A 26395-nucleotide genomic window follows, 5' to 3' on the forward strand; every position below is an offset into this window, starting at 1 on the left:
TGTTATGTCTCTCTGGAATCATACAGCTAATGGAGTGAAAAACTCGAGTCCCGGCGGGCGACTGCACCGTCGGCACATAGAGACTCGGGCCATAGGCAGCAAGTAGCCACAACAATAGAGAAGAGGGCAGATGAAGGTTGCATGTAATTACACATACCCTCCGGCTTAATTAGGTCACCGTTAAGTGAGCATTGTGCGATACTGTGTGTGTGTACGTCGGTGAGTGAAAGCTCGGTCTCCCAACAGACCAGGGGGTCACGTCCACGAGTCACAAGATCAGAATGAATTTACAGCGAGGCCGGTGAAAAGTGCCTCTCTCAACCGGCGGAGAGCAAACTTGGTAAAATGCAAGCGAGTCAGATCAAGGTTGTTTCATGTCATGGAAACTTAAAACACCTTGGTTCTTTAAATATGTATTCAAATGTGGTTATTACGAGCATTAGGGTTGTGTTGAGGAAAAGAAAAGCTGCGATTCAGACAATTCTGTCGCACTGTTACGACAATTAAGTTGTTATTGAGTTGAAAGTCATAATATTACAAGTTTAAAGTATTGATTGAGATGACAACTGAAATATTATGAAAATTAAGTTGTAATTAAACAACAAATATGTCCTCCTCCACAAAAGAGGTCTGTGTGGTTCTTTTTTCGGAATAGACACAGCACTTATACATATAATTTCGTAAAAGATTAAGTATTTTATTATAAGTTATTTGTGAAGAGGTTCTTCTTTCCTTAGTTTAACACAAGTGAGATGCTGATCTTCTGATATTCCCCCTCCAAAATTACATGTTGGCTTTAGTTTAGTAAAATTGTTCTCGTAATATTATGCCGTCAATACCACAATATCACACATTTAGTTTACATTTTTTCTCTCGTAACAGTATGATATTTTTCTCCTAAATCGTACTTCTCTCTGGAAATCTCAGTTTTATTTCCCCCCTTGTGGCCGTGATGCTCCATCATGGGTTATCCAGGTTTGTGATCATCATCTATCTTCACTGACAGTGTCTCTGACTCCTCAACTCAACTCGTTCTCTGTCACTTCCACCAGGCTGACTGATCACATTACAGTATCTCAACAGCTGAGCATACAGCCACTTTCCTTTATGGCTGCCGAGGCGCCGCTGCATTGTGATGCGCTGGTGTGGATGTGACTCCTCCATCTTATCACTAATGGAAGATGAGAGCTTATCACCATATTGTTTGTATTTCGGACCGACTCCCGTGTGAGGGGAGTTGAAGAAGAGTGTGCGCAGATAACAGAATGTGATCAGACTCCTGGATAAGAGCATACAAGTGTTTCTTTTATAGAAGTCCAGCTGCCTATACTTCAAGTAGTTATCCAGATTTCTGCAGCCGCACTTCTTTTCTAGACGCAAGTTTCCTCAGAGAATGTACTACTTTTTGACATAGGTCATGTTTGAAGGCTAAACTTCATGGCTTTGATTTTGCAGAGACCAAAACTTCACACTCACCTACTTGGGATTCAGGCGTATTGACTGTTTTCAGATACAGAGGAATGGCTGGAGCTTCTCATTTAATCATACTGAAATTATCCAAGGTGACATTGCTGCCTGCATTCCACATGTGAGGCTGTTTTTTTTCTGTCACTGCTCCCATTTTTCATTGTCATTTTAAACTGTCAACCTTTTGTCCTGCGCTTTCTCTCTCTCCCTCTCTCTCTCTCTCTATCGCTCTCTCTCTCTCTGTGTGTCTTGCTGTGTCCTTGATTTAAGTACCCACTGCTTCTGTCTGAGAACAAGCATTATTACCACGCATGGCTGTTTGCTGGGAGAAAAAAAAAAGAAAAAAAAAAGCTAATGATGTTGGCTTGAGCTCAGAACTAATTAAAATTCTATAAATATGGTGGAGGTAGGTGTGCGTGATGGATGTAGTGTGTCAGAAGTCCGGTGAGCAGGGAGGTGAGCGGAGATGTCCCGACGATCGATACTGGCAACGTGAATGCATGACACTGCATATGCATTTAATGAACCAACAGCTTTATCTGTTAATAACACCCCGGGACGCACCTTAGCATTCCTCATACTGCGCTAAACCTTCCTGGCCGGCCAGATAATGGCCAGCTATTTCACACAGCAAATCTGCAAATGGTGGGCACATCCCTCTATTTTTACCCGCCTGCTTTATCTCCCCCTCTCCCGCCTGCTCTTTTATTTATTGCAGGTAATTCTCCATGCAGCGCGCCGCACGCTATATTGGCAAAAGTAATGCATTTCTTCTTTTGTCCCTTGACCACCTAGTTTGGAGGAGCATCTGCATTCACGCCGCAAACACAGTATCTCTGAAAAAATGCCGGCGGTTCTCTCAATGTGCTGGGGGGGGAAATTGTGGAGGCAGGTCGAGGCGGGGGGGGGGGGGGGGGGGGGGGTTGCAGGTTAATTGGCCAAACGGGCGCCGTCGGTACACAGAGAAATAAAAAACTCTCACGTTGAAGCCGAAGCGGAAAACATCTTCAGCGGGGGAGGTGGACGTTTTTTTGAAGAACCATTTTTTTCATTGTCCGCTGTCTGAACCCAGCCGGGAGCAGTTATGTAAAGCGGAAACAAAACAATACTTCTGTGGCTCTCGCTGCACAACTGGGCCCCGATGATCACCATGCACGAGGATGATTGAAGTGTTAAAGTATCTCTCTATCGCAGCTTATTTTCCGCCATGCTAATTCTTCCTTTCAGAGAACTTTGTGCCATTCAAGCTTGTGGCTTTAAAAAAAAAAAGAGCCTGCAGAGTAAGCTGTAGTATAATCCCTTATTACAGGATGAATTCCTCTGCGATGGTGAATTATTTTGAGGGTTAAGCTTTGAATATTATCTCTCGCAAAGTAGTTTGTTGTAGGTGGAGGAGGTAAAATTGGATGCACAGAGTTATGTAATTTACTGTGAAATAGGAATAATGAATAAAGGTGAATAGCACATAATACATAACATTAACTTTTGCTCCGGCTTATTCCTGTTGCTGCCACTTATGAACATAACCCAAATCTTCTTTTCTCTTTTGGTTATTTTCTCAGTGCTAAAGTCGTCCAAGTCAAAGCTTGTTTTTCCCCCTCTTGTCTCTTCACATTTACTGTGCTTCATGTAATTATTAAAACAGCTTTTTGATTTAGCGTCTATTGGATTTTGAGTAAAAAGGAGGTTAAAATCATGACTTTCAGTTTAGACCTTTTTACGTCAACAGCCAATTAATTATAAAGACAGCTTACCCCCTGGGCAGATCTAAGATTGATTGTAAATCAGGGGCCATAAAGGGGCCACAATTTACACAGAGGGGCCAACATCCATGCACAATTCCTGATTCTGTAAGGAGCACATTTAAGTTATTCCTTGTAGACTGTTAGCTCTAGAGCTTTCAACAAAGCCACACATCAGTTAATCTATTTTGAAAATTGCTCCTTGTTCACTTTAGGGGACAATCAGATTTCAGCTGGGGCCAGTGCCACCCTGGCCCCACCCCAGAATCCACCTCTGCCCCCTACAGGTCCGACACTAAAGACTCCCACGCATGCAAACACCTTTAATCCACTTTAAATCAGCAATTCAACCTTCTAGTTGTTGTTTCGCTTGGAATGTTTACCTCCACCAAGGAGGATCAGTTTTCACCTCTATCCGAATGTTTGTTTTTAAGCATCATTGCATAGAAACAACTGAACAGATAACCCCCCCGCAATGAGATGGAGGAATGTGGTATGGGTCAAGATTAAAATCCTGACCTTCAGTTTAAACATGTTTTCATCCACAGCCAAATAATAAATGTTTTACTCCTTCGTATTAAAAAATGACAACCGGTCTGATGGGTCAGGACAGCCTCGCCGCCATTTTGAATTGAGTTGTAGGAAGGAACACGGACAAGCTCTTTCTATTCGTCATTGTTATTCTTTAAGAACAAGGAATTGCTCTTCAACATCCATCAGCTCCTACACGAGCCACTCACCATTGTTCTGAAGTAAACAGAGACGCTGTGGTTGTAAGTTCTAAATAAGCGGACCAGAAACCGGAAGACACTCCACTCCAGCATAGAAACTCTACTGCCACTAGTGTTTAGGCAGTGTAATCGCAGCATGACACACACACAACTCTGAATGCTCGGCCCTGTGCGGAGGCTACGTTCGTACCTACGGCCTATTGGCCTAAGTCAGCACTTTACCCTCCTGGTTGTTGTTTAACTTGATTTGAAGTGTACTGGGGCAGAGAACCCACAACGAGAAGCACATTACTGTCGCAGCTAGAGACTGAGCTGGAAGATATTCATGACATATGCAGTTTACACACACACACACACACACACACACACACACACACACACACACACACACACACACACACACACACACACACACACACACACACACACACACACACACACACACACACACACACACACACACACACACACACACACACACACAGGGATGCTGGGACAGTGGCTGTGTGTGTGTGAGCGTCCTGGCTGTGGCTGCAGTGTGAGAGCAGGGGGCTGGGGGCCGGTGAGAAGTTACTGCTCTTACCGTTCTTCACAGTTCTCTCAGCTCATCTACCTTGTTTCTCTGGCTCGTGTTATCAGAGGAATATCTTGACAGCTGCCAACAGTCCCTCATGGATGATATGAAAGCTTTGTTTATTTTAAACCAGCACATAAGGGGGATGCAGCAGAATCCTAATAAAACTACATAAAGACATTTTTACACTTATCTTTAAATCTGAGCTGGGACTCGTCTCTTTTAATCCTAAAAAGGGATGAGCACATGATGAAATAAATGAATAAATGCTTGTTGTCACATACAGTTTAATGTAAATTGGACTGGTGTAATGTCTTTGATGATAGAATGTGTGTATTTTAACAATGTCGGCACATTTTGAGCTGATTTTAATCGCGTTGTATCTTCTTTTTTTTTAATTTAATTGTCCATTCTGGAGCTTTTTCCATCAAACATGTTTGTGCAGGAGTTGCAAAACTCGGCGAGACTTTCCACAGATCAGCTCTTCCCATCTCTTTCTCTTTCTCACAACCACAGCTCTGCGACCTCCGGGCCGCGGGGTCAGCTGCCTCCAGAGCTCTCACCGACTCTATTCACGTTGCTTCAGTATCTGTTTATTTTTAACTCTGGCAGCTGTGTCTTGTCTTTTCTCTTTTCCCTCTTTCACTGCAGCTCAGACATGTTTTCAGACGGAGGAGGCAAAGAAAACATTCCTCAGTTTGTCACACCCCTCCCCCGAAAAACAAAGAGAGAGCGAGAAGAATAAAATCCTGTAAAAAGTCACGGCCATGTGTTTGTGTGTGGAACTGATGGTGGTTGTTTACACTAAAAGCAGATGATCTCACTTGACTGCCTAATATTTCTGCACAGCAGGGGGCACTGTTTACTGATCAAATAGTGGACTACATGGGGTATTATCATGGTGAAGATTGAGGCATAAGGGAAGATGTAATAGTAGAAATAAACGAATTTCTCAAAGCCTACACTCCACTTATATATTTAGTGATTCCAAATACATTTCGTTAATACAACAATTTGGTTTCATTTTAAATTCATTCTATGTATAGCCTGTAAATTCTTTGTTTTGGTTATAGTTTAATTTATTACCTTTGCCAGGAAGGTTGTGTTTTCATCCCTGTTGGTATGTTTGTCTGAAGGACCCGGACAAAGGGGTGAATGCAGGAATTCTTTCCTCTTCTTAAACACTGTGATATGGAATGTTAAGAGCCCTGATACCACTGAACCATTTGGTGCAAACCCAAATACACATTTTTATCTAATGGATTTATTTTCAGAAGGGGACTGGTGGCCTGTAGGTTTGCACTCATACCTCATGTGTCAGCAGCATCACTCACAGTCCACAGTATAAAGCAGAAAACTGCCTGATTGAAAAACCATGTGGCAACAAAGAAAAGAAACAGCCGGCTTGCCAGGAAATTGCCCCGGCTGACCGGACCAAAAGCCCCGGCTCTGTCATAACAGCCTGTCGGTGACGTAGAATTCACTGCACAGCAGGAACATGACTCCACCTTTGACTAAACAAAGCCTTGGAAAGTGCCTGTGGAAAACCAGTCTGTCGAGTGGGGAGAGAGGCAGAGCGCGGATAGGCTGGCTGATGGTTTAGCCATAAGCAGGGCAGTGCTGCTCTCGTTGGCAGGTCATTCTGCACAGAGGGAGGCTCTTCAGCCAGAAGAAGGGCAGTATCTCCACCATGTAGGGGAATCCTGCCTGGTCGGTGAGATGTTTTCCCACAGGCGGGGAAATATTTCTGGCATGCAAGGCAGCTCTGCCTGGTCTGCAGGTCGTTGTTCCAGAGGCAGAAAACAGAGCATCAAGTCGACTTCTTACACTTCTTGTTTTTTTTTAAGTAAGAGTTTCTCCACAAGCCGTGGTTCGGCTTTTAAACTTACTGAAGCTGCCCTGACATTGTGTTCCTGTCTCACACGGAATCTTGCTTGAAATTACGGTCAGCCAATAATGGATCCAGCAAGCGACCTGCAGAAATAAGAAAAGCCACAGGCAATCAGGAAAGGTGCCAAAGAAAGCTCACTGCACTCCATAATGCGTGAGTGTGGTCTAAATTAAAACCTAATTTAAGGTGGAAACACGATTAAAAAAAGAAGCGCGTTTCATTTCTTCGATTTGCTCAACTATTCCCTTCCATTAGACGTGTAATTTCTGCTCATCAGACACTGGGTGAAATTGATGCCCCAAAGGAGAGCGTTTTCCATTTGAAGTAATTAAACCTGGAGCCCAGGGGTGAGCAAGTGCCCCCATATGCATGCATGTACATGTGGCCAAGGGGAGGGAGGGAGGGAGGGAGAGGATGAGGCACGTTCTCACCGAAGGAGATTTAGTATTGACGAGTGCAGAGCCCGTTCTAAACAAGCCTGTTAGGAATGGGTCGTTTGCTCGGCCTCTGGTTTTGCTGGTTGCGGCTATCTTGAGATTCGCCCACTGAAACAACTTCACACCTCAATGATTTCGCGTTCTCTCTCTCTCTCTCTCTCGCTCTCGCTGCGTAAAGGGGTTTTAAATTAAGCAGAAAATACAGAGCACGTACACATCGGTGGGCCTCTGTCTAACACGTATCCACACCAAAGGTGGTTGGAGGTTCAGCTGCAGTACAGTTCTCTTTGCCGGTTTAATCAAAATGTATCAACACACTGTCCCAATCACACCACTGCTCTCCCTGAGGCTCACGGCAGCACACCAGCCAAGCTGATCGAATGAACGGGTTTTCAGATGAATTTCAGCTAAATTAAATAGATACACACTCATACAGACATAGAATTCACACATTTTAGTATGAATCATGTTTATCAATAAGACCGGGTTCTGGATGATTGATTTGATCTTGATTTATTTAAGGATTATTCTCGAGCTGACCAGTTAAAAAATAACAACATTAAACCAATATGGCTTTTTTCAGGTTCATGCTCCAAACATGTGTCCCCTTTATTGTTTGACATTTGTAATCTCCAACAAAACTGACATCACCGACTTTATTTAAAGATGGACGACATGACAGCTCGCCAAAAGTCAAGCGAAAACATCCTGATCGCCCCCTGGGGGCAGGCTGCAGTATAGGCCATAACCCTGCCTTCCTTCATTTAAGCAACGGCCATGTAGATAAAGATGGACGACACTAACAGAACTTTTAGATAACACTTGGCTGTTGGTAGAGACACGTAAATAAAAACTATCGGGTTGAAGAGTCAAAGGAGTGAGATCTGCAGACATGGCTGAGAGTTTTAATTTGAGTTGAGTTCTGCTGAGATGACCCGACTGCTGCCCACTCACTCTCAAAGTGCATGAGCCTGACTCATCATGTGGCTGACCACGCTCACGGCCATTTACCATCGTCCAGAGGCCGTCCAGGCAGTGGACATGCCGGGTGGCAGTGAGCTGACTTTCCTTCTTTGTCCTCGGCAGCTCTGACTCTGATTGGAATGACTGTGCTCGACACTGTAAGAGAGAGAAGAGACTAGCTTCAAGCTCATAGAAGAGCTTATAGTGCTAATATACAAAATCGTTTTAGTTGAAACTGCAAAAATGTTTACATCATGAATTCTATAAGCACATTTTAAGTGTTAAAACATCAGTCCACAAACCAGTGGGTGACGTCACGGTTGGTTGCCACTTGGTTACAATGAACTATGGTAAGTACCGTCAGACTTCTAGTCCAGGAGAATTTTGCAATACAGACTTTTTCAAAAGTTCATATATATATCAAGGCTACACAGTCTAAAAGACCCTGCTGCAAAGTATTTCCACTCACATTCCTTTATTGTGGATGGCAATGAACAACATTCTCCCGTCGTCTAAGATATTTCTCGATCAAAAGTGTAATCTTTTTGTTTGGCAAGGTCAAACACAAAGTTTTTCAATTAGTGAACAAAGCATGAATGTCTACGGCCTTTACTGAAAACACAGGCTATAGATTTTTTCCATTTCTAGAATTTTTCCCCGGCCAGCTTTCTCCCGTTGTTTCATGTCCAATCCCCCTGTGCACTTCACTGCTGTGCTGAGCAGAGCTACACACACACATGTGCCACTACTGGGGGCGCTGGTACATCACCTGGTTTATACAACATATATAACATGGCTGAATCTTCGCTGCAGTGGCCTAAGTTCTAGACCAGGCCGGTTGTTTAGCATCTCATTCCCTCAATATTGTGTCACTATGATAAGAGGCTGAAATATTTCCCCCCAGCACAAGAAGAAAACCTGCATGAAGCTCTGTTCGCCTCCCAGTGATGAGCTTCATCAGAGGTCGACACCATCTTCCACAGTTCCACTCCCACTGGACAGCAACCGGACGCCCACCCACAAATACGGCCAAATGTGAAGCTGGTGGCACCGCCTGCAGGAACCGTGTCATTTCAATTGTGAAGTTTTCAATCCGACTCCCACTCAGTCATATACAACCAACTATTGTATGTATATATATATATATTTTTTTATAACAGAGTCATACACAGTACATACTCCCAAAACTATACAATAATAAGATAAGTGTAGATTTTCTCTAATTTTATGTTATTCTGGGCTACTTTGTTTTCAATAGTAACAATTATTTTTCAACAGTAAACTGGCTAAATCATATATTCAGCTTGATTTAGCTTTCAAAATAAAACATTTTCCCCCACAAAATAATTTAATATACTATCTTATTGCTTATTATCTTTGGATAACTCTTTTCCAAAACCCCAAACATAATGTTTAAAGATTGAAAAAAGGTATTGTTTGTATTAAATCCCGACAGATGCACCGATATTTGTGTTTTTTGTTGAGTTACATTAAAAATTGTCGTTAAATTGCAAAATATTCAACCTCAATTATTTTTTGATCTTAAAGGGGTTTGATAACAACATCTTGTTGCCAGTTTAAAATATGAAATGTATATATCAGTCAATATATTGGTATTGTAAATGTTTTACTCCCAGATATCTGTAGCGATATCTGCCCTAAAAAATTCACATCAGTCGGGCTCTCATTTATATTTCCAAACACTTCTCTGATAATGAGTAAAAACCATGTTACTAATTATGATGAACCAGCTTGAAAAATGATGTGATGAACAGATCATCATTTAATTGAAGACAAACAAAACCCTCCTGGAGTGTGCTCCACACTCTGTGAGAGTAAAGCTGTGATTGATGCACTGGGAAAAAAAAGGGAAGAAGCATTAGACTTTGACTTGGTGCTGATCAGTGACTCTCATGTTGAGGGAAGGGGAGAGAGTGGGATGGCTGGGCACAGCGAGCAATGTGCTCCAGTAACACTCCCTGTCAGCGCAGGCTGCCCTGCCACTCTGATTTAACCAAGTACATCAACAGGCCTGCATCCCAGAGGCCCTGGGTACACGAGGCCATGGCCTGGTGGGGAGGGTCAAGGCCTTACACTGCTTCCTTTCGCCATTACTTTTCACTGCAGGTTTGTGTCAGAAGAAAACACAATCACAAGTAGGCACCAATGGTAAGATTTCAAGTGTAATTCCATGTTGCCAGGAGCTGTGAGGCCGCACCAGCTGGTCTGTGAATGTTTTAGACCCACTGCGCCGCTGATGAATCTCTCTGCTCAGCTGTCTTACCAAGAAGTGTTTTATCTCCCGTGCCACACCTGCAGACCAAGATATTTTCAAAATCCATCTTCTCGCCCGTGTTGATGTTTAAGAGTTCTCCCTGGAGATTCTTGCATGGTGCCTGATGCCAGGCTGGGAGGCCTGACCCAGATATTGGCATCCCAGCATCACACAGAGCAGCCAGCGATATCAGTAAAGCCTGACATCTCTCACGCTTGCACACAGTTGTTTCCTTTCCTGTTTCTCCCTCCCACCCCCATCCCCTTTTCTTTTATATATTTATATTTATATATAAAAGTGTAGAGCCACACAAAAAGCTCTCCAGGGGAATGAGAAGTTTGCCGAAACAGTTTGCCGGCGTACACTACGAGGCTGTGGAGATATTGCTCCAGTAGTTCAGTAAACGTGTTTTTTTACAGTGTATAATTATGGTAATTACAGTAATGTTCTGGAAGACCGTTGGGAGAATAATAGTGTTCATTTACATCGATGGCAGCGCTTTAAAGTGTTTAAATCTCCTAGGTGAAATTAGCGGCTCTTGTGTTCCTCTCTAAATGCAATAAACTCTTCTGATGTTTTTTCTTTTTAATTTCAGAAGGTCTACCGCAGATCAAGGCACAGCTAACACGGAACGAAATAAAAATAGATTATATAACACACACAATGTATCTCTGAATTTCCTTTCGGGGGCGAAGGAAGTCAAAGAGCCACCTTTGCGTGAACTCTAATAATTGGGAAGTTATCATGACCTTCACCAGAACTGCACAACCAGAACCGTTCTGTCCTCGCGGCCAATTCCATCGAACAGACAGAGAAAGACACTGTGAAGTAAGCTCCAGTGAATCCAACAGGACCCCTCAGAATGAGAAAATGCTACGGGTAACAACCGGCTCATTTATCAGCATTAAGTCAAATAAGGAAAAGCTGGAGAGGAGCAGTGCCAGTGGAAGGTTGGGGCGAGCGGAGGAGATGAGTGGGTTGGGTATACGTCAGCAGGACAGAAGAATTTAAAAGAGACATCAGTAGATAATGACTCCATCCCGCTTCATCTTCGTTAAACGTACGGTGGCTTGCGGTACCACAGCAAGCTCCTCGGAGTCTTCAAAGCAAGACGACGGAAATGACTCAACATTGTAGTATGATGGACTTAAGTGGCCAACACATGCTTCTGCAAGTTCCTCCCTACTCTTTTAACTTCATCAAATGGCCCGATGCTCGGAAAATGAGATTAACTTCAAGCAATCAAAACAGCAAAGAGGATTTATCATGTCGTGCGACCACAGATTTATTGCTCCGTCACACACATAAATACAAATTAACACGCGCACGTTTCCACACGCAAACTCTTCTCTTCCTCCGTAGCAAAGGGACTGTCATTGATCGGGCGGCGAGCACTGAAGAGTTGGATGTAGTGTGCGTGGGTGGGCATGGTTTAGTACACAGAGCTTAACGCAGTGAGACGCGATGGCACCGCCGGTGGCCTAACGTCCAGGTAAGGTCAACACAAGATTATAGCTCTTCATCCTAAACACGTCCTTAGTCATGTTTTTGTAACTCTGTTATTTAGCCATGAGAACTTCCTAGAAAGGTCTTTTATTTTGTTGATCTCTTCGTGTCAGGGGCGTTTCTAGGATTGAAAGAAAGGGGGGGCTTAGTCCCTAGGGACGCTGAATGTTTGCGCGCGGGCTCATTTGGGGCTGCGGATATCCATGTTTCAAACAGTTCATAGATTGGTTCAATCAGAAAGAGTGTGATTTTTCTCTGTATCTTTGCTTGCATTCATTCAGTATAAGATAACAGAAGAGACAGAATTTCAGGGTCATTGTGAAATTTGACAACACAAATATGAACTGATTATAAACAACAACATTCTATAGGCACTGATATTATTGTTTTAAAATACTAGAGATAGATATTAATGCAAAGAATAGAGAGCTGTCGATAGTTATTTCTTACATTTCAAATTTGCTCGTTCACACTCTTGCTCAATGGAGACATTTTCTAACAAAATAGGTAGCTAGCTAGCTTAGTGTTAACATAGCTCATTACAATATTCCCTTTCATTTGCCTCAAGTAAACCTACATTTAAGCAGGTAACAATCGTTAAGAACTACAGATAGCCACATTCTGTAACTACCTGTACTTACAATTTCAATCCGTGCATCATTTACTATGAGCTAAACTCCTTGGCTGTAATCCTGCTGTCTTGATGAGAGACGTTACTTGGCAGAGTGAGAAAGCCAGCGCAGCAGCGATGCAGACTCCCCAAAGTCCTAGTGCCCGGTCTTTTATTGTTAAGTATGATGAGAGGCTATTGGATTGTTATTTGAAGGGGGAGAAAACATACAAACCAGAAACGCACTCACATATGTAGCATGTTAGAGTTATAAATAACTTGTCCATGTGTAAAGCAATAGTTTAATTAAAAAAACTAAAAAAAACAGGCCTAACGACGCCCCTGCTTCGTGTTAAGAAGGTTTTACATCTGTAGAATGACATTTATTGAGGAGAAACAAACATCAACTCTTAATATTACAATCCTTATAAATTTGAATCTCTATAATCATAATGGCAACTATGAACTCAGCATAATCTGTAAACAAAAGCACGGCAACTTTGGATTTTGACTTGTAATGCACATTAAAACCTGCACTGCAGGGCTTCAGTTACGGTAACTGATTATTTGGTGAATGTAAAATTATTTTCAATGCACACTGAAGCTGAAATATAACTTGTATCCCTTATAAATCCCCCCCTTTGTATTCTTTATTTAATTTCCCTTAAAGGTTATTTTTTAAATTGATGCAAATAAGGACATTAACAGAGGCAGTCTTGCTGTGGAAAAATTTAAAGCATCCCTGAGTGTATCTAATGCTTGGCAAAGATTATTTTCTTTAACTTCACCTTCGTGTTGTGACACACTAGCTTCATCAGGATGACTAACCTCACCTGAAGAAAGAACCAGACGTAAATAGGCCTAGATGATATCAGGAAGTGACATCATCACAACAGACGGAGCAGACGACTCAAATTACAGGAAAATAACCACAATTAGACTAATTTTTCCAGACAGGCTCTTTTCATTCTACAACGGTTTTGTGCTACATGAATACGGTGGACTTTCCAGTAATTATAATTGGAGGTAACTGTAGAAATGCGTCAGATTTTATGTGAGTGAAGTGGGGCAGGATTCTATTTTATTCTATTAAGGAGTGTTTTTCCGAATGCTTTTTAGTTGAAGGGCAGAAAGTTCCTGCAAGAGGCGAATGGTTCAAAAGTGTTGCACTTAGCCTCTCAATAAATCATTGGTATGTTTTGGGAGCAACGTGCACTAAACCAACCAGAGTTCCATATACCATTTCCTTTAAAAGCCTGGCGGGCTGTCACCTTGGTGGATTGCTTCTCCACAGTTCAAATTGACCCCCATGTGTGCAAAGAAAAAAAATTATATGCAGAAAGACCTCATGTGCATCAAACAAACGTAGTGAAGTCACGTTATGCACATGCTTATGAAGCCGATTGTTACTATCGTGATAATACTGTCGTAACACAACAAAGCAATTTGACATCATTGACCTCAGACCTGTTTTTTAGGGTGGAGATATTGTAGCTATAATAAGAAGCAGTATATCGTGCATTGCAAATTGTGTGGAAAGCATGTTGCCACAAAGACGGGTAATTCCACTAATCTGTTTTACCATCTGAAGCTGAAATGACAGAAATAGTGATTTGATATATATCGTGATATATATCGATATCGACTGATTATCGCAATAAGATGTTTTTCCATATAGCCCAGCCCATTATAGGACTAAATGGAATGTTGCAATAGATTAAGAATGGTAACATTGCAGATTAAAAACCAGTAAAACAGGAGTTCAAGTGTTCGTATGACAGCAGCCGTTTGAATGGCTCTGCTTTGATTAAAGGTCAACTGGCGCCTTTGTGCCTGTGATAGAGTTTGCTCTCTGCTCCAGATGGGGTTCCTGACACCATCATGCCCCGTCGCATTCCCCTGCTCAGGAGGACAATCATCTTTCAACCCTGCGGCGCTCCTTGTAGCGAGGGCACCGAGAATAAATCACTGCTGCCCGGTTCAGAGACATGGGAGGGATGCTGACAAGTTCAAGAGGGGCCCGGGGTGGCGTCCACAGAGAGAGTGAAAGGTCAAAGCCTCGCAAGTGGTTTCGTAGGTCACTTCCTGAGCAGGTAGGCCGGTACTGGTACTTGCTTGTGAACTGGCTAACTCCCAGTAAGACACAGTTAAATCACTGCGTCGTTTCATCATTTGAACAACAAACTTCTGTGGTCCAATGAATTAATTTAATGAAATTGTTCTGGCCACGGTGAGTTGCACTTTAGATTTGCACTTAAGGTTATTATAGTCTGATTGATGTGGTTCTAAATTGCTCCATGAACATTTATTTAATTCCTCAACTCCTTCCTGACTTGTCATAGGAGGAGAAGTATATTAATTACTCATGACAATAATGGTGACAGTGTTCTATTTGAGAGTCAGAGTAAGACATGGCAGTGTGACAGTGAGCCTGCAGGCACAAAACCATGACCCTGAAACTCAAGCAGCTAAATTGAATCCAGTCATTCATTTTATTATTTACTTCTGGGCTTATTCCACTGTGACGAGTCAAAAAGGTGTTTCATTGCATTTCCAAGTACTTTTAGATTATTTTTATTGTTATTAAAATATGAATACAAATGATCATAATCACTTGTTAACAAATAGGACCCAAATAATTGAGTGGAAATCTGCATGGAGAGGCAATGGAATGTTTTGAGAGGGGTAGATTAAAGTTTCTGCATGTTGACCACTTGTGCTTTGGGGGAGCCAGCGTCTTATTTCTTTGTTAGGAGAAGCACTTCATGCCGTCTCATTCAGATTCCTCAAATTGCCATAAAATGATGAACAGTGATAATGCCGCACAAAAGCTGTACTATGGCTTTATTTTGAAAAATGAAAATTAGTGCTTACACTGCAGGATTAGTGCTCCATGCAGCTCCATCTGACCATTAAACAATAGCTTAAAAGCCGACACAGATAACAGCACATTTTATCAGATACTCCACTGATAGCAATTACCAAGGCCTGTTTATGTACATATAAAAAAAAGCTGCACTCTCCATTTTGAGTCTGAACATTTCCATCCACTATGCAGCTACAGTACAAACACTCCCGAGATATTTGGTATAAAAAAAGCAAAGAGAAGGCCTTGCAAAACTTTCCCAGCCAAAGAAGTAATTTCAATCAGAGGGCTTTAGTGAACGCGTTTGAAAACCATTTCCCCGTCCGCACTGAAACATGCATCTTTCCTCTCGTCTAATACCCGGATTAACATTTTTAAGACACAGCATTTTTTTTTTTGTCCTTATCAGCATAAGACAGTGGGAGATAATTACATGCCTGTACAATACCTCCCTATGGCCACTGCAATCAAAAGTAGTTATGAGACTGATCAACACTTTCCCTGTTAACAAAACGGTGAGAGCTTCATGGGTGTCAGGGCAGGTGGAAACATAATTCCTCCTTAGCTATTTATAAAGGGTACCCAGTGGTATGTGAGACTCCTTAGACTCATATTTTATTTCACAATATATTTTATTTTATACTTACTGGAGAATGTCCAAAATGGATTTTAGTGAGTAAAAGTATATTAGCATCATCTACACATACATGTACTATGTCATTTCTTTGTGTAGGTAGAATTAATGCACGTTTTTCCTGCATTGTTCTGTGAAGTCAAGGTTTTCATATCTGTGCATATGGTCAGAGACTGATTTGTCTGTAAAAGGCTCATATCAGTGGATTTCTTTGCTCAACTGATTCATCTGTCGGCTCTAATACGTACCATCTATAACTACGACCAGAGCCATATCAAGAAAGAGAAAAGGAAAAACTGACTCTATGTCTATATATAAATCTATGAATAAGCTGGCAGACAGATACAGATGGGAATGTGGGCCCTAGAAACCTCTTGGAAGGATTTATTTTAGTGAACGATAGTGAAAGAATTTAATCAGCCGTGACGTATCTGGACACATCTGGTCTTTCTCCTACTTAACCTCTGACCTGCTGAACTGCTGTCTCTCTGGTATTCGCTGCTCTGCCTCAGCAGCTTCCGCCAACTCGTCTGATTCCGAACACAAGTCGTCTGATCCCGCTAATGCATTCGGACTTAGGCATGGGACATTTTGATTAGTATGTGACCTTATTAATTCATGATCAATTTGTTATCTTGCTGCGTGGATGAACCTGCCAAGCCAACTCAACATCACCTTTACTCCAGAAATAATAATAAAAATGATGTCAATGCATGAAAAAGAAAAAGAAATTGACACAGTTTTACCACAGTTGAACCTTTCTATAGTACTTTTAAACCATAAATCCATCAACACGGTTGAATCACTTTAAATCAAACATCATTCCTTGAGTGTTAGACATACTCATGTTCACTAGCTGAGACTGAATGAAGCTTCTCTTCCCAGTTAAACTTTATGTCACCTGCATTGAATGCTATATAAATTTAAATATGTCTACCGGTGAGAGCTACATTTTAAATTCTTCATCTTCATATTCTTGTGCTAATCCGAGGTCGGATTGCAGCGGTAACAAGCTAAGCAGGGTGTTCCAGACATTTCTCTTCTCAGCGCCTCCTGGGGGATCCCGAGGCGTTCCCAGGACAGATGGAATATGGATTCCCTCCAGCAAGTTCTGGGTCTAACCTGAGGTCTCCTCCAACTTGGGCTCGCCTGGTAAACTTTCACTGGATGGCGTCGAGGAGGCATCCCGAGAAAAAATCCAAACCACCTAAACTGGACTCTTTTGACATAAAGGAGCAGCGGCTCTACTCCGGGCTCCCCCCCGAATGTCCGACCTCCTCACCCTGTCTTTCAGCCTGTACAGAGGCACCCTGTGGAGAAACATCATTTCAGGATTCTTGTATCCGTGATCTCAATCTTTCCGTCTCTACCCAGAGCTCATGACCAAAGGTGAGGGTCAGGGCGCAGAACGACTGGTCAATCAACACATTCGCTTCTGAGGTTCACTCCTTCTTCACCACAACCGTCCAAAACAACACCCACATACATGTTTAAATGGGATTTAATTTAGTGCAAGACGGAACCCATGCACCACTTGGTCACATTATGCTAATTGGTATAGCTTGGCCACAGACCTCTGAAAAACGTAGGATTCATTCAGTGATTCAAACACGTCTGTTTTTTTTCCTACTGACAGATGGTTCCCTCAGTTGCAGAAACAATGGACCAATCACAGATTTGCATCGGTAGGCACAATATGCATACATTATCTTATCTTATCTTATCTTATCTTTTAACTAGCCCGCTTGCCAACCACATCCATGTAGAATAAGAACAATAAGGGCTGAAAACAGATGGATAGACACAGATGTACAGTTGGTTGTAAATTGGCAGAAATAATGTAACAACCTTTAACTTTCAATTCCTGTTATTGTAGGATGATTAAAAGCCAACATTACAGAATTTGATGTGTGGATGGAAAATGACAGTAATGGGAGGGAAACATTATTTGCTACAGATTGGTTTGGGAAAAACAAAACAAGGCACCACCCCTCCGAGCTCCAAATTGGTTAACATGCTCACAGGAGAGCCCCTGCTTCCAGAATATAAGTCATATTTCCAACCGACAACAGTACCTGACTCACAGCTTGATCACTTCTATGTCTTGGCTCCGCACGAAACTCTCCTGCTGTAAATGATTAGTTCAAACGATTCACAAGTGTTTTAGAAAACATGGTTATTTGATAAAAACATCAAAACATTTTTCGGAGGAGAAGTTACCGACGATTCCCTCAACGCTCAATCGATGAAGTTCTGTCATGGGTCGCTAAAAGCTTACAGTGCTGAGAAAATTGAAAACACAATCTACAGCTACAATCGATATACTTTAAAAATCGGTGTCAGTTTTGATAGACTTCAGCAGCTATAACAACAAATAGTTTTGAGTTCCCTACGGTTACAATTTACACCTCTGACTGGCTTCTTCTCCATAGAAACTGCTCCCGAGGTTCATGGGTATTTCTTTCTTATTTCTTAGAAGCAAAGTTGAAATGATTAAAACTGGTGGTTATACCAACCATATGTCTGTATGGTTTCAATATCCAGCAGATCCCCATTCTTTTTTTTCTTCTTTTTTTTACAAAAATAGAAGAAAAAAAACATAAATAAACTACATCCCCGCCTTCGTTCAAATCTCCTCATCAAGGATTGAAGTCTAGGTTATTAGGCTACAACCGGTGCTGGGTTGAATATAAAGAAAGATAACATTCCGTTAGGGTCTTTCTCTGCTTTTAGCTTGAATGCTCTTACCTTTCAACTCTGACTTCTCTTACAACAAAGCTGGATTGCTATGGACTGGATGTTATTAATGTCTCGTTCTCTGGAAAACCATAGGAGCATGAAAATCCTTGTGTTTGCGGTCACAGGGTTTCTGAGTTGCTTGAGGCGCCTCAGCGACCTGTTGACACACCAAACTCGAATCCCTTTACAGTAGATCATATCTTGCCCATTTTTACATTTAGCCAAGCAGTAAATGAATCGAAAAAACCTGTGTGCACACATGCTTTATTTAAACAGAGTTGACTGAGTGAGCTGTTAGCGCTGTGAAGGAGACTAAACACAAACGGCAGCTCTCACTGCAATCTTCATCACTTCACATCAGTCCCATTACTCGGGATGTTCAATTACCTCCATTGAAAAGCTCAGTAAAGACAAACATTTTCAGGAACCCATCACGATGCATTTACCGTCACATACTTTGTCCTTGGATGTGCTTACTTTCTGGAATGTATAAGTGATGCATTGAGTTGCCATGAGACTTAATGTGAAATATCAAATGTGATCAAATTGCAATCAAGTGCAAACCTCACCAGAACAAAGAGAGAGACCGAAAGGCCATCTTCATTCAGAATAGGTTTAAAATTAACAGTTTTGATAGAATACTAAATAGATTCATGGCATCTGTGTGCATCCTACATAAGGAACGCTCAGTATTTATGTTTCATCAAGCAGTTCTTCACAGAAACTCAAATGCCTGATGAAATTCTTATTCATATTGCCATATGACAAACACTCTTTTTTTCAAGCTTACAAATTAGAGCCAAACATAAAAAAAAAATTTAGATATGTATTTCTTACAAACATTTTTTGGCATAGCTTTACCTAGTGAAATCGGTTTAAATTTCAAAATTGAACTCAGAAGCAGACATATACAACTTTAAAGGAGAATTCTGGTGTTTTCCAACCAGGACCCCACGTTTGTGAATGTGGTTAATGAATAAATCAGACAAAAACTTTTGAAATTGGTCCAGTAGATTTAACCTTATGGGGCAACTGCGACATTCCCCAAAATGTCCACTAACAGTTTTTTAGGACAAACGAAAGGCTATACATTTCTATCCTTGGTCTCTGCCAAGAGTCTGGCAAGATTACACTCAACAGTGGTCTCACTCTCAAGACTTGTTGCAGGAAGTCAGAGGTGGAAATGTGATTCAGAAATAGAGTTGAAAAGAGGGGTATGAATTTTGATTAAAGAGACTATCATGGCCGAATCATAACCTGATGAGGAAAATGTCGATGAAGCTTTTGACTTCGATGGCCGCTCCTACTTGTTAGAGCTGGAGTGCACCGACAGAGTGCTCCTACAAACTGAAGAGCAAACAGCGAGAGGAGGGACAATTAGCTGCTGCACGGCCGTGAAGCTCTGGGAACTGGTTGTGTTCCAGTGGGTGCTGTGACCCGCAATAACACTGATAGGCCAAGAGTGTCAAATCAAGGGAGTCAAAGGGAAGTTCGGGAAACTCATGGCAGATTTTTCGAGCACTCAAGACTTCTGAAAATCCGAGCACCACTATTGAGCCATGACTAAGAAATGGGGAAAAACAGAAACCGTCTGCCGAACCCCCCCCCCCCCTCCAGTCCACGAACACATGCAGCCTTGTGTGGCAAAGCTATTAACATAAACATTGATAATGACTTCTCGCTGAGAAACAGGGGCCCACAATGTGTTTCTCCACAATAGCTACACCATCCAATTATCTACAGATGTCAACTTCACAGAATGCTGGTTCACCACATCTGTTTGTTGGTGGGAGATCTCATTATAACAAGCCTGTTTTAGACCCCAGCATCAAGCGCTGCTTGGCACATTTTATTGCAGCATGTTGAACATTTACAACAAACATTCCTGACTGCTGTTATAGTTTGCATTTTAGGCTTGATGCCCTCCAACAGTTAGTAAAATTCTCTTCCATGTCGATGGTTATTTTCCTCCAGAACATTCTACTTCAGCTCCAGAACATTTCTCTAAAAATATATGTGGCAGATTAAAAAAACTATGGGTTCATCTGTCATTTAATTTGTATTATTAACAACTTCCTTAATTAATCAATTAATTGTGTTGTTTACAAAATGTCAAATAATAATAAAACAATGCCAAACATTACCTTCAAGAACCTGAAGGTGATGTCTTCAAAATGTTTGTTTACTGCAACAGATGGTACAAAACCCAAAAGTATTCCGTTTAACAGAACCTAACACATAATAACTTTAAAATAGTGATGTGTTTAAAACCAACAAATGTTTTTCTTCAACTAGATTCTTAACAATCTGACTTCTAATTAGCAAAGTTTGCAGATCTAAGCTATTCAACCGTTGAGTTCACCAATATAATGACCAAAACTTTGAAAGAATTGCCATAAACTCACACAACAGTTATTAATTTGATTATGTAAGGAAACATGTCCTAATTGAGCTTTGACAGGAGAAAGCAAAACGTCTCACACTACGAATTAACCCCTTGGATCCCCCCCCACTTGAAATGGGAGGCATGGTTGCCCGTCCCCTACGGAGGACGTTCACCACCATGGTATCTTGGAAAATACACCTCTCACCCAAATTACAGAAACAGCAAAGTAGGCATTTCCAAACGTCAAGGACACAGTGGGAGGACGTGTGTGAAACCTCTCTTGTTTCATTATACCATCAGGACATGCGATGTCAAGCGGGGGTCCCATGCTGATAATATAATTGGCTTCTTGTATGGCAGATGCAAAAGCATGACACCATGCTCCCCATGTGAAAGATGCATGAAGATGTAAAAAAGGAGGAGAGGAAAAACCCTAAAGACGTGTGTGTGCATTTGTGAGATTGACATTGTTTGCATTTAAAATGTGCGTCTGCATTTACAACCAAACCAAGCTAAACAAAAGCACGAGTAAACATTGAGACAAGAGATTTCTCAGCTTCTTAGAGCGCAACATTCCACAAACAGGACCTTGAAGAAGCCGCGTTGCATTTCACACTCCGACTCTGAGTCAAAACCGATGCCCCTCTTGTTCACGGCATAAATCACTGGTGAGTCGGAGGAATGTGATGAATTTACATACTCGGCCTGCAAACAGTGCCCTGCGTGAGGATCTTGTAGGCATGGCGGCAGCAGAAACATGACCTTTAAAAGCTGCTTTGTTGAGTAATCCATTCTTGCACACACTGCGGTACCCGGCCTCCGCGTCCCTCGCAGAACCAGGTTGATTGAGCACGGCCGAAATTGGATCAACCATACCTTGCATGCTGGAGCCGAGAGCCCGTTAAATCACCTGGGCTTCCAGGCAGCCAAAATACTTGGCTATTTAGTGGGTGGGACGGTTTCCAATCCGAAGCCTGGGAGAGTTCTAAAGCCTCCGACTCTCTGTGACTGACTGCTGTCATGTTGCACTGCACATTTTAGTTAAACTTTCCTTTTGCAGATCTCAGTCTAGACTTAAAAAGACGTACCAAACCTACATTTATCCTCATGTCATTGAGCAAAATTACTACTACTACTATTATTAACCCTAAAAAACATTTACAGCAGCAATATTAACAATACTGATAGCACGGCTATATCTAAATGCACTGAAATAATCCAAGTCCTTTGGTCCTACAAAGTGTAATCTGCCACACCGGAGAAATAAACGATGTGCATTTTGTGCCTGTTTATGCCATTTAAGGAATTACTCATCTCATTAGTATTGGACAGCCACGGGGGGGGGGGGGGGGGGGGGGGGGGGGGGGGGGGGGAGTGTGGATGGACAGCGGTGGAGTATCACACCCTCGGAGTCCAACCACCCTCAAGAGTCACATTACACGAAAGAGAGCCAAATTTACAATCCTGCCTGGTGCCACACTGACTGCTAACTGTCTGTGCCAATAAAAAAGCCTCTTACCCTCCCTAAATGTGAGCGCCTGTAGAAGCTATTAGTATCAATCAGATCTCGGTGGAGAAGGCCATTTGAAAGAAAATGAGACTCAAATCAGCCCTGCAAAATAAAATTGATGTGAAATATTAAGATTTATCGCTGACTGCCCCCCCCCCCCCCCCACACCCTTCCAAACGCATACACACATGTAAGCATGCATATCTCCTCTCCTTCTTTCTGTCACTTTCATATCCCTCTCTTTCTGATCTCCCACCCCACAAACACTTGTTTCCCAAGTGTGGCCTTATGCAGGGAGCTCGGCCCGGGATGGGCAGACAGTGGCGCGGCTGGGGGCTAATGCCGAGAGTGATGGATGACGATACAGGCTGCAGATGGAGATGTGCCACGGGAGATTAATCCCCAGCAAAGTGAGACAGCTCCTGAGATTTAATTATGCCCCAAAAAGGAGAGAAACAAGAGAAGAAAAAAAGAAGAGGAACGCTGTCACATTAATAATTTATAAGCAGCAGAGCAGTGTTTTTTTTTATTTAAGCTGAGGGACTGTCATTTCCCAACTGCATGGGACTTCTGTTAGACCTCCTTTCGCTTTGAGGGTTGACTGGAGAGGAGTCATGCTGTAATGTGGGGGCAGTGTATATCTACGTATGTTAGAAGTTGTTTTGTATATGAGGACGTGACAGCTGCACATGGGGGGGATGGAACGAGATCCTGCCAGTTACAGAAACCATCTTTGAGATAAAACCTTTTTTACGTTGACTTTATAGATTTATGAATTATACCTCTGGCAGCCACCAGAGGTCAATCAAGATACTTGTCGTCCATCTTTATAACCAGTTCATAGGTGGTCCTGTGAGGTCAACGCAGGGCAGCTCAGGCACACGCAATTAGATTTAATATACAAGCAAATGACAAAACATTGATACTAATAGCACACTCATGTAGAAACAGGAGACAATGGAAGTGTGGGACAGATAAAAGTGATGTCGTGTAGTTGCTGGTCAATATAGGAAATGAGCTAATTGTAAGTTTGTTTGGTTTATTATTCTAACATAGATATTCCTGGAAACAACAACGAGGTTCATCACTTTTATTGTCCCCTGGAAACATCTCTGTGCTTGTTTGCGCTACTTGCCGTGCGTTGAGCTATTCAACTTATGAATAACCTGTCGACAGTAGACAGCATCCATTATCTATACTGTTTACTCTTTTAGGGTCGCAGGGGGGCCAGTGCCAGCTGAGATCGGGCGAGAGGCAGAGTGCACCCTGGACAAGTCGCCAGTCTATCATCAGGCTGTCACACAGAGACAAAACAATCACATTCACCCCTATGGGCAATTTAGGGCTGCAAATTAACCTGCATGTCTTTGTACTGCCGGAAGAAGCCGGAGCACCAGGGGGAAACCCACGCAGGCGTGACCACTGCACCACCGTGCCACCCTGCTGACAGCAGAGACTGAGGACTACAAGAGATTCTGAAAGAGAATACTAATGTTTGATCCCACTTTGTTGTGCTCAACTGTTTGTTCAGTGGAGATCTGCCGCGGGTGTGCAGGCTGCTTGTTTAGTTCATTTCATAACGATTAAAGGGGCTTTAGTTGAGATAACTTGAAGATTATTATTATTTTCTTTAGGTTAAAAACTGACAAATATCCAGAGATTGCAAAGGCATGTATGTAAAAGTGCATAGTATGATTTGCATACAGTGGCTAATTCTAATTTTGTCTAATTCCATTTTATTAAAATGGAATTAAACTGGAAAACATATATATATATATATATATATGCAACACTGCTCACCACTAAGCGGTTCAGGAAACATTTGTGAAAGTATCTCATCTCCATGTGGGCTAAATGCATGAATAAGTGCTATTTTGACTACAGTGATTTGTACTATTCAAAAGTGGTGTTCAAGTACAAATGAGCTCATTTGTTTTTCCCATTGAAAAGTCACGAATCTGCTGCTTACAGAAATAAACTTAGCATGCCTGCAGTGTTTGTGGGCCTATTTGAACCCATTTAGTCATATCTATTTGGTCAATTACCAATAACAATTATCTTTATTGTGTTAATAAACCATCACAATTTAGTCAATATGTATTGGAGATATGCCTCATTGTACAGTATGTGGCTTGACTGCCTAAACAGCCTTTTGGATGATTTATTCCAAAGGGCAATCATGGCAATAATGCTGTAATGGACTGAAGACAAATAGACAAAGAAATCAATAAATACGAAATGGGCATGACATGAGCGAGTACACAAAACTACAGGCACACACACACACACACACCGGATAAAGAAAATCAGGACGGAGTTGATTTTGGCACAATGCCCCGTCCTGTATTCAGCAGTGTGACGCTCAGACTGACAAAGAGAGACAAAAAGAAGCTGTTGGCGTGTGTGACTCATGCAGTTACACATCTCTGCCTAATGGGGGACACCATTATTCGACATGAAAAGAAGGGGGTGAGACACGAGGAGCAGTGTTGACTGTTGGAAATACCATGTGAACACGTCATCCTCAGACACAAAGAAGACGATGTTTGGTCATGCTAAGTCAGAGTTTTGTTTCTTTTTCTTTTCTACTTCCAGTGCCGGGAAAGGAACAGAGGAGCTGATTCAGAGTGTGACAGAGGAGAAGAATGTGGAGGCAATTGAGGGTTTGAAAGAAAGTGCTGGGGTTAGAATGGCAGCGAGAGGACCAACGTGGAATTTCCCTGGGTTTCATCTGGCAAATTACTTTAAGTACCTGCTTCTTTTTTTTTTAAACGCCAAGCAACTAATCCAGAGCATGACAGGAAATATAAAGTTTTTGACAATGATGAAATAGAGCAAATTTAAAGTAAACGCTCAGCTGCTTATCAGCTCGGATTTCTTGTAGTGCCTGAGTGAGCAGTGACAAAAACACAGGAATCATCAAACTAATCAAAGTTTTAACGATCATAAAGTTACGATGAAGTTTGCCAAGAATATTTTTTTCCCCCTCTGACTTCTGCCACAGCAACTGACACAAGGTCAAGTGGTCTGGCTAATTTGCATAAGACTATCAAAGCGCAGCGGCGGGAGGCACGTCTCTGCCTCCACGATTCTTCTGATGTTACATGTAAAGGTAGCGGCTATTCAGTAAAGCGTCCAGGATGATTAGAAAGGGCAGAGGGCGCCGACTCGTTAAAGCGAAGCTCCGGAATGAAAATTGGTTGACGAGGGGGGGGGAATCGGGAGCGAGCCGATTGGCCGGAGAGATAAGGTGAAGGACCAGCAGATTGGACAGAATGAGGAGTCAGCAGTGCGGGATGACAGAGGGTGATGGAGGTTCTGCACGGCGCATGATGGGGGTGGATATGCCACCTGCCCTGGCTTCACTGTCCACAGGGGGAAAGACCATTATCCTGATCGATTCCTCCTTGGCATTGGCTCTCTGGTTTTGCTGTCTCCAGTGGTAGAGCGGCGATAGGCCCGGAGGCGGCAAACGAAGACGCAGTGGCTGCTCTAACACACTGGTTGGCTGAGGGCGGCTGCTTAGCGCTGCGTTGGGTAAAAAGATGGATTTGCAATAAGGGCAGCCATGGGACTATTATCACTATTATCACTATTATCACTATTAACAGCACTGTGATTATTTCCCTTTTCAAAGTTGTCTCCGGCTCATTTTAAAATATGAAGTACATCTATTTTTTATTTATGCTAATCTCTCCATATTCTACAGCACTTGGTCTCAACAGCTCGGAAATATTTTGCCATTCCTCTGAAGCACGGTTGCACCACCAATCAGTGAAGGATGAAAAACTTATTGTGGGTATGTCTCACAGTTAACTATACAGCGTTAAACATTGCCCCAGCAACGGCCATATAAAAGCTTCAGGTATTGTGTGAGGCTATTAGTCAAGGCCAGCATACTCTCCAGCTGAAAGGAGAAGGGAAACCAAGCATCTGGATCAGACACACTCCCAGTACTAACGAGAATGAATCACTGTCAGAAGTGACGGAGGAAGCGATTCAGAAACATCCATTGAGACGCAAACTTTAATTGATAGTTTGGAGTTTTGACCTAATTGGCCCCG

The 26395-nt window shown here is 42.2% G+C and overlaps 2 long non-coding RNA genes across 5 annotated transcripts in view; one reads left to right on the plus strand and one right to left on the minus strand.

Moving 5' to 3' along the window:
- The window catches only part of LOC128453997 (uncharacterized), a 90757-nt gene that overhangs the window by 5358 nt on the left and 59004 nt on the right, over nucleotides 1-26395 (minus strand). The window contains exons 3-4 of one of the 2 annotated variants that reach the window (XR_008341576.1): nucleotides 6404-6488; nucleotides 4752-6288 (exon numbers count right to left, since the gene is read on the minus strand). The exons of the other annotated variant lie outside the window; for it this stretch is intronic. This is a non-coding gene — a long non-coding RNA (uncharacterized LOC128453997). Of the gene's footprint in view, nucleotides 1-4751; nucleotides 6289-6403; nucleotides 6489-26395 lie in introns of those variants that run through there. 2 annotated transcript variants of the gene reach the window in all.
- On the plus strand, nucleotides 11293-24425 carry LOC128453998 (uncharacterized). Of its 3 annotated transcripts, none has more exons than XR_008341579.1 (4): nucleotides 11293-11572; nucleotides 14058-17085; nucleotides 22611-22741; nucleotides 23546-24425. It is a non-coding gene; the product is annotated as an uncharacterized LOC128453998 (long non-coding RNA). The 3 variants fall into 3 exon arrangements; XR_008341580.1 differs by having other exon boundaries at nucleotides 14058-14289; XR_008341581.1 differs by lacking the exon at nucleotides 22611-22741 and having other exon boundaries at nucleotides 14058-14289.

Source organism: Pleuronectes platessa, chromosome 13 (assembly GCF_947347685.1).
Source record: "Pleuronectes platessa chromosome 13, fPlePla1.1, whole genome shotgun sequence".
In the NCBI taxonomy this organism is placed as follows: Eukaryota; Metazoa; Chordata; class Actinopteri; order Pleuronectiformes; family Pleuronectidae; genus Pleuronectes; species Pleuronectes platessa.